This window comes from Vicia villosa, linkage group LG5 (genome assembly GCF_029867415.1).
Source record: "Vicia villosa cultivar HV-30 ecotype Madison, WI linkage group LG5, Vvil1.0, whole genome shotgun sequence".
Lineage (NCBI taxonomy): Eukaryota > Viridiplantae > Streptophyta > Magnoliopsida > Fabales > Fabaceae > Vicia > Vicia villosa.
In genome coordinates this window covers 122,471,072-122,480,398 of record NC_081184.1, presented here as the reverse complement: position 1 = coordinate 122,480,398, position 9,327 = coordinate 122,471,072, and the positions used below count along the sequence as shown (strand labels likewise).

General features: G+C 32.4%; 1 protein-coding gene and 4 non-coding genes across 5 annotated transcripts in view; all 5 read right to left on the bottom strand.

Moving 5' to 3' along the window:
* Positions 1-1,226: 1,226 nt before the first annotated feature.
* LOC131608464 (small nucleolar RNA Z101) lies at positions 1,227-1,320 on the bottom strand. Its single transcript, XR_009285723.1, has one exon. It is a non-coding gene; the product is annotated as a small nucleolar RNA Z101 (small nucleolar RNA).
* Positions 1,321-1,412: 92 nt separating this feature from the next.
* LOC131608492 (small nucleolar RNA snoR14) lies at positions 1,413-1,497 on the bottom strand. Its single transcript, XR_009285749.1, has one exon. It is a non-coding gene; the product is annotated as a small nucleolar RNA snoR14 (small nucleolar RNA).
* Positions 1,498-2,177: 680 nt separating this feature from the next.
* The window catches only part of LOC131602298 (uncharacterized), a 50,165-nt gene continuing 43,015 nt past the window's right edge, over positions 2,178-9,327 (bottom strand). The window contains exon 19 of the transcript XR_009284021.1: positions 2,178-9,259. The gene's annotated coding sequence lies outside the window, so the exon portion shown is untranslated. The remainder of the gene's footprint in view (positions 9,260-9,327) is intronic.
* Positions 2,318-2,411, bottom strand: LOC131608470 (small nucleolar RNA Z101). Its single transcript, XR_009285729.1, has one exon. It is a non-coding gene; the product is annotated as a small nucleolar RNA Z101 (small nucleolar RNA).
* On the bottom strand, positions 4,682-4,775 carry LOC131608469 (small nucleolar RNA Z101). Its single transcript, XR_009285728.1, has one exon. It is a non-coding gene; the product is annotated as a small nucleolar RNA Z101 (small nucleolar RNA).

The following is a 9,327-nucleotide window of genomic DNA, read 5'->3' as shown; positions in this document are numbered from 1 at the left end:
TGATCAAGGACACTCTGAAATCCAGCATCTCCATTTAACCTTGAATCCCATCAAAGTCCAAATATTTCCAGCACACAAAATCGTATACTTTTTTTAAACCCACTTTGAACATCATCAATTATTTTTTCCTCCTTTTTGCATCATTTACTAACTCATTTGCTATGAGTATTCCATCTACCATCTGTCGGCCCTTTAAGACCCCAAATTGTAAATCAAATATAACTTTTTTAGCCATATGCTGCTAATTAAAGATATTGACCTAAAATAGTTTAGCTTCACCGAACTCTCAATCTTTGGAATCAATATTAAAAACGCATTATTAGCTTTACACGCTATTTTGCCATTAGAATAGTTTAAGGTCACAAATTTATCAATCTTTGGAATCATTGCTAAAAAAGAAATATTAGCACTACACACTATTTTTCCAGTATAATAGTTTAGCGTCACCAAATTCTCAATTTTTGGAGCCAATGCTAAAAATACATTATTAGCTCTACACACTATTTTCCCATTAGAATAGTTTAGCGTCACCGAATTCTCAATCTTTGGAATCAATGCTAAAAAAGCATTATTAGCTCTACACACTATTTTGCCATTAGAATAGTTTAGCGTCCCCGAATTTTCAATCTTGGGAATCAATGCTAAAAAAGCATTATTAGCTCTACACACTATTTTACCATTAGAATAGTTTAGCGTCACGAAATTCTCAATCTTTGGAATCAATGCTAAAAACATATTCTTAGCTCTACACACTAATTTCCCATTAGAATAGTTATGCGTCACCGAATTCTAAATCTTTGGAATCAATGCTTAAAAAGCATTATTAGCTGAACACACTATTTTGCCATTAGAATGAAATTCAGCAATGAATATGTGAAAGTGGGTTATCCCAAAACAACTTAATAAACTTGAAATTTATGTTATTCGGATCAGGATTCTTCGATCTCTCGCAATCACAACCAACATTTCTTCGATCTCACGCAATCACAATCAATATTTCTATTAGCTCTTCTCAAAATTCACTTATGACAGTGTCAATAGTGCCAATGAAGGGACAATAATAAAGCTATTCAATCACAAATCAAGTGATCCATCCATGTAGCAATGACCGATTCATTCTAGTACGACGATAATTTTAATGCTAAAGTCATTTTAGATTAGATGGGTCCAAAAAAATAGAGAACAAAACACATAAACAAACTAACAAACATAAAAATCCATAAAATTTAGGGCATCAGTTATCCAAGGTGATATTAACATCAACGATATTCATATGCAAATTACCCATTTACACCATTTCAGATTCATCATTTGCCTAATTCTGATAACAATTCAAAAACCATAAATAATTTATTCAACAAATTGAGAAACTCAAGAAATTCAGAAATCAAGCAAGAGAGGGAAATATGAAAGCGATTAGAACTTGTCGGAATTCATGAATTACATCAAAGAATATCAGTGGATTTACAGACAAATGAATTTCTATCATCACTTCGCTTTTCTTTTCCCTCTATGTATTATCACTTGTCAACTCTGCAACATTAGACAACTATAATCTCATGTCACCTTGAAATACAATTGCTACATGATTTTACAAGAAAACCATTCAAATGAAATGAATAATTCTACATTCTCAGTCAAATGAATTACCAATGCCTTAAATGAAGTCTTTTTGTTCTCAATTATAAATCAAACAGTACCACTAACCTATTTTTCAAGATTATTCCTTTTATCCAAGGAGTCCAAAAGTGTGATTCAACTCCACTTCCTAATTTCATGCACAACCTTTCAAAGAACCAATGTAACTTAAAGTCCCACGACCCAGTTTCTGCCATAAAGCCACCAAGCTGACCCCATTCTCTACACACTGTTTTTTCCATTAGAATAGTTTAGCGCCACAGAATTCTCAATCTTTGGAATCAATGCTAAAAAAATATTATTAAATCTACATACTATTTTGCCATTAGAATAGTTTAGCGTCACCGAATTCTCAATCTTTGAAATCAATGCTAAAAATGCATTATTAGCTCTACACACGATTTTGCCATTAGAATAGTTTAGCGTCATCGAATTCTCAATCTTGGGAATCAATGCTAAAAATGCATTATTAGCTCTACACACGATTTTGCCATTAGAATAATTTAGTATCACCGAATTCTCAATCTTTGGAATCAATGTTAAAAAAGCATTATTAGCTCTACACACTATTTTGGTACGATGATAATTTTAATGCTAAGATCATTATAGATTAGATGGATCCAAAAAAACAGAGAACAAAACAGAGAAACAAGCTAACAAACATAAAAATCAATAGAATTTAGGGCATCAGTTATCCAAGGTGATTTTAACATCAACGATATTTAGATGCGAATTACCCATTTACACCATTTCAGATTCATCATTTGCCTAATTCTGATAACTATTCAAAAACCATAAATAATTTAATCAACAAATCGAGAAACTCAAGAAATCAAGCAAGAGGGAAATGTGAAAGCGATTAGAACTTGGCGATTAGTGCTTGTACGCCAATGTGCGTATGAACCCATGCTTATTCTCTTTTGCTCACTCTATAGGCAACTCCAAATATACATAATGCAGCTACCAAGTCTCAACGAATCACATCCTCCAACAGTTCAAAACTCAAGGTTCATATTCCACTTTTGCATAATTATGACTATGAACTGTCAATTTAGAGTCATACCAATGAAAACCTATGTCCCTTGATGGAAAATAAATGTATTTTCAGACAATTTCTTACTCATTGAAAAATTGAATTTGCTCAAACCTCAAACTGCAATCTACTAACTAAACATGTCAAAATCAATTCTACATATGTAGAATCAATTTTGAGTGCTCGAAACATGAAACCGAACATACACTTGATCATAGTAAAATGTAGCTTTCAGAGTGAGGACTCCTGAACTGTAATGAATGGTTCCTAGGCCAAAATGTTCATACATCTATCTAGAAACAAAAATTTTTAATATATTCAACATTCAAGGGTCAAAGATGTTTTCAACCAACCTGCAATTTGGGTTAGATTGGGTCAGTTGCAACATCAGAAGCAACAAAAATAAGTAGGCCTTTATCTATAGAGAACCTTACATTAAATAAAAACACAAGTACCCTTTTAACTATCAAAGATAACAACCTAATAATAGAGACATATGGACCCCAATTACAAGTACTTCTACCATAAAAACTAGCTCCCACCAGAAGAATACCCCAGAAACAGAAACCAATTAAGTTAAATAAAAAAATACTAAACTTTAAGGATAAAGTCGGAAACTTTACCAATTCAAATTACTATAGTTACATGGAAGAACAATTAATTTTTTTATCATCATATAGCTTTTCTTTTCCCTCTATGTATTATCACTTGTCAACTTTGCAACATTAGACAACTATAATCTCATGTCATCTTAAAATACAAATGCCACATATAGATAAACAAATTAGAAATTTTTGCCATTAGCTCTACACAGTATTTTGCCATTAGAATAGTTTCACTTCACCGAACTCTCAATCTTTGGAATCAATATTAAAAACGCATTATTAGCTCTACACGCTATTTTGCCATTAGAATAGTTTAGCGTCACAGAATTCTCAATCTTTGGAACCATTTCTAAAAAAGAATTATTAGCACTACACACTATTTTTCCATTAGAATAGTTTAACGTCACCAAATTCTCAATCTTGGGAATCAATGCTAAAAATGCATTATTAGCTCTACACACTATTTTCCCATTAGAATAGTTTAGCGTCACCGAATTCTCAATCTTTGGAATCAATGCTAAAAAAGCATTATTTGCTCTACACACAATTTTGCCATTAGAATAGTTTAGCGTCACCGAATTCTCAATCTTTGGAATCAATGCTAAAAAAGCATTATTAGCTCTACACTATTTTGCCAGTAGAATAGTTTAGCGTCACAGAATTCTCAATCTTTGGAATCAATGCTAAAAACGCATTCTTAGCTCTACACACTATTTTCCCATTAGAATAGTTATGCGTCACCGAGTTCTCAATCTTTGGAATCAATGCTTAAAAAGCATTATTAGCTCAACACACTATTTTGCCATTAGAATAGTTTAGCGTCACCAAATTCTCAATCTTTGGAATCAATGCTAAAAATGCATTATTAGCTCTACACACTATTTTCCCATTAGAATAGTTTAGCGTCACCGAATTCTCAATCATTGGAATCAATGCTAAAAAAGCATTATTAGCTCTACACACGATTTTGCCATTAGAATAGTTTAGCGTCACCAATTTCACAATCTTTGGTATCAATGCTAAAAAAGCACTATTAGCTCCACACACTATTTTGACATGAAATTGAAATTCAGCAATGAATATGTGAAAATACGCTTTCCCTAAACTACTTACTAAACTTGAAATTTATGTTATTCGGGTCAGGATTCTTAGATCTCTTGCAATCACAACCAACATTTCTATTACCTCCTTTCTAAATTCAACTATGACAGGGTCATTAGTGCCAATAAAAGGGCTATAATAATATAATTCAATCACAAATCAAGTGATCCAACCATGTAGCAATGAACAATTCATTCTAGTACGATGATAATTTTAATGCTAAGATCATTATAGATTAGATGGATCCAAAAAAACAGAGAACAAAACAGAGAAACAAGCTAACAAACATAAAAATCAATAGAATTTAGGGCATCAGTTATCCAAGGTGATTTTAACATCAACGATATTTAGATGCGAATTACCCATTTACACCATTTCAGATTCATCATTTGCCTAATTCTGATAACTATTCAAAAACCATAAATAATTTAATCAACAAATCGAGAAACTCAAGAAATCAAGCAAGAGGGAAATGTGAAAGCGGTTAGAACTTGGCGATTTGTGCTTGTACGCCAATGTGCGTATGAACCCATGCTTATTCTCTTTTGCTCACTCTATAGGCAACTCCAAATATACATAATGCAGCTACCAAGTCTCAACGAATCACATCCTCCAACAGTTCAAAACTGAAGGTTCATATTCCACTTTTGCATAATTATGACTATGAACTGTCAATTTAGAGTCATACCAATGAAAACCTATGTCCCTTGATGGAAAATAAATGTATTTTCAGACAATTTGTTACTCATTGAAAAATTGAAATTGCCCAAACCTCAAACTGCAATCTACTAACTAAACATGTCAAAATCAATTCTACATATGTAAAATCAATTTTGAGTGCTCGAAACATGAAACCGGACATACACTTGATCATAGTAAAATGTAGCTTTCAGAGTGAGGACTCCTGAATTGTAATGAATGGTTCCTAGGCCAAAATGTTCATACATCTATCTAGAAACAAATTGTTTAATATTTATAACTTTGCTCACTAAGAATAATAGATAACCATATGCTGTTACGTAATAACTATGTAAGAAATTCAACATTCAAGGGTCAAAGATGTTTTCAACCAAGCTGCAATTTGGGTTAGATTGGGTCAGTTGCAACATCAGAAGCAACAAAAATAAGTAGGCCTTTATCTATAGAGAACCTTACATTAAATAAAAACACAAGTACCCTTTTAACTATCAAAGATAACAACCTAATAATAGAGACATATGGACCCCAATTACAAGTACTTCTACCATAAAAACCAGCTCCCACCAGAAGAATACCCCAGAAACAGAAACCAATTAAGTTAAATAAAAAAATACTAAACTTTAAGGATAAAGTTAAAAACTTTACCAATTCAAATTACTATAGTTACATGGAAGAACAATTAATTTTTTATCATCATATAGCTTTTCTTTTCCCTCTATGTATTATCACTTGTCAACTCTGCAACACTAGACAACTATAATCTCATGTCATCTTAAAATACAAATGCCACATATAGATAAACAAATTAGAAATTTTTGCCATTAGCTCTACACAGTATTTTGCCATTAGAATAGTTTCGCTTCACCGAACTCTCAATCTTTGGAATCAATATTAAAAACGCATTATTAGCTCTACACGCTATTTTGCCATTAGAATAGTTTAGCGTCACAGAATTCTCAACCTTTGGAACCATTTCGAAAAAAGAATTATTAGCACTACACACTATTTTTCCATTAGAATAGTTTAGTGTCACCAAATTCTCAATCTTCGGAATCAATGATAAAAATGCATTATTAGCTCTACACACTATTTTCCCATTAGAATAGTTTAGCGTCACCGAATCCTCAATCTTTGGAATCAATGCTAAAAAAGCATTATTTGCTCTACACACTATTTTACCAGTAGAATAGTTTAGCGTCACAGAATTCTCAATCTTTGGAACCATTGCTAAAAAAGAATTATTAGCACTACACACTATTCTACCACCAATAGATAAGCGGCATTTATTCCACTTGGACAGTCTTCTCGATATTGCATCAATCACCAGTTTTCATAACTCCTTTCATCTATGATTACCACCCTAACCACCCATAGGAATGTCCAAATATTTGAATGTTGTAGTTCAAACCTTACAATCTAACACATTTACTACTTCGTCTTATGTATAGGAAGTTACTCCTTTTGACATTAGGAAGTTAAAACCTTCAGCTGCTTTCAAAAATAGGAAAGGCAGTAGAGGATCAACTTGCCTTAGTTCTCTACTAACTTCAAATTCTTTTGCGAGGCTTCTGATGACCAACACTGAAATAGTTGAAGTTTGACGACACTCTAAAATCTGGCCTTTCCATTTATCGTTGAATCCCTTTTTCTTTTCCATCATTAAGTTCTCAAATATTTCCAATCCACAAAATCATACACTTTTTTAAAATCCACTTTACACATCAACACTTCTTTTTTCCTCCTATTTGCATCATCTACTAACTCATTTGCTACGAGTATTCCACCTACCATCTATTAGAATTGCAAATCAAAGATAATTTTGCAAATCAAAGAAAACTTTAGCCACCATCTCCAATCTATTTGCCAATAGCTTTATTAAAACTTTCTACATGCTACCAATTAAAGATGTCGGCCTAAAACAGTCCAGCTTCACCAAATTTTTTATCTTTGGAATCAATGCTAAAAAAAATGATTAGCTTCATGCACTATTTTGCCATTCAAATGAAAGTCTACTTTAATTCCTTCACGAAATTCATCTATGAGAAAATGATTATCTTCATCTCAAATGTGTTTAAATTCAAAATTCTGCATAACCAATCTTTTCCTCTTTTGCTATCTAAATAGACCTGAGAAATAATAAAAAACTTCATCCTTTATCTCATGAACCCCTATCTATTTTGTTCCATCTACTTCTATACAATTAATCTCATCAATTTTTCTTCTATACAATTAATCTCATCAATTTTCTTCTATTTAAGAGGCACGTGTGAAAGAACTGTTAAAATCTTCTATCACGCAACATCTAGCACCTGACCTGTTTTTTATTTGATCAACTCCATCAATTTACTCCATAGCAACATTTTTCCAACAGTGATTAATCCAAACCAATTAATCAAAACCATGATCGCCTTGATTAGTCTTATAAGTCTCATTTTACTTTGGCCAGCCACTTAATATTTTATCAAATTAACAGAGCCCCTTAAAATAACCAAAAAGATTTTAAAAAACCAATCCTAGAACTAGATCCAACGTTGTCCGTGACTTCAAGTAATAAGCAAATGATTAAAACTAGAACACAATATCTTGCACAACCAATGGATTTAATCCCAATGAAGGAACAATAATATTAATATAATATAATTCTATCGCAAATCAAGTGATCCAGCTATGACAAATTCATTCTGGTACAATGATAAATTTAATGATACGGCCAACTTAGATTAGATTAGATGGATAAAAAACAGAAAACAAAACACAAATAAATATCATAGACTTTTGGGACTATTTTTAGTCGACAAATTCATATGCTTTTTCAAATTCTACTTTTAACATCTTTTTTTCCTCCTATTTGGCCTACGGCGAATTGCGAATCAGGGATCACAGTTCTTTTTTCCTCCTATTTGGTATTTGGCGATTTACGAATCAGAGATAGTTTTTATATCCTCCACCTTCAATCTATTTGCATATAACATTACTAAGATTTTCTAGATGCTGCCAATTAAAGTTATTGGCCTAGCTTCACTTTCTAGATGCTGTCAATTAAAGATATTGGCTTAGCTTCACTAGATTCTTTATCTTTGGATTCAATACTAAAAAGCATTAATAGCTCCACGCACTGTTACACCATTTGAATTAAATTCAACAATGAATATGAAAGTCTGTTTTGATTACATCCAAAAGCTCATTAATAAAACTGAAATCTATGCTATGAATCAAGGAACTTCAAACTCTCAGAATCCCAAACATTTCTTATTTCCTCGTCTCTAAGTTCAGCTATGAGAACATCATTTTCTTCATCTCTAATGCCTTTAAATTCAAAATTCTGGTCTTTCCCTCTTTTTGTCTCTAGATAGACTTAAGAAATATTTGAAAACTTCATAATGCGTTTCACACCAATATTTTGGGTGGATATTGATTGGATATCAATATTTTTTTTGAAAAGGCGGTAACATTAAATTAAAGAAAAGGTGTAAGGCATAAGATATGCCAGAATACAAATCTCATGCATGAGATACTGCTCCCAAAAGAAAAACAAAATATGAGTTACAACTTGTCCACCCCTACACGCCTCTTATTCCCCAAACAGAAAAACAGAACATGAGCCAAAGAAAAAAAGGCTATAATGCACTACAGCAAAGATAAAAATGCTCCTTCCAAAGATTATCCAAAAAAATAGTTAGCAGGTCATGTCCCGAATAAGCTCGACCAACCAAGGTTGATGGAAAAACCAACACCAAGTAGCATTCTAACAAACCACACGAATAAATATGAGAATTACTTAATAATTCAAACACTAACTACGACCAAACAGACGTATTGACGATCAGTAATATTTTAGAATTGATCTCAATACCCCATCAACATTGTAAGTTTGTAAGCAACCAAATGGATTTAATATCTAATTAACAATAGGGTAATTAAATCTAAGAGCTTTATACTTTAGCCAATTCCAAGTCACCTCGATACTCCATCATCTGAAGCTATTGTAATTGGAACATAGGATGACACACTTCTATTCATATTCGAGAAGCAGAAGCAAAAGAAACGCTGACCTGTCATTGTTTTTTTCAATCCGACTCTTTTACGATGACATTAGAGTTTCACTTGTCATCTCCGATCATTGTAATCTTTATTTCTCCTCCTATGAGACTCGATATGTAGTCGTTGTCATCACGGATGCTTACTGCAAACATTTAAAAGTAGTAATCAAACTTATAACCACGTCATACAAATAGCCACTATCCTAGAATA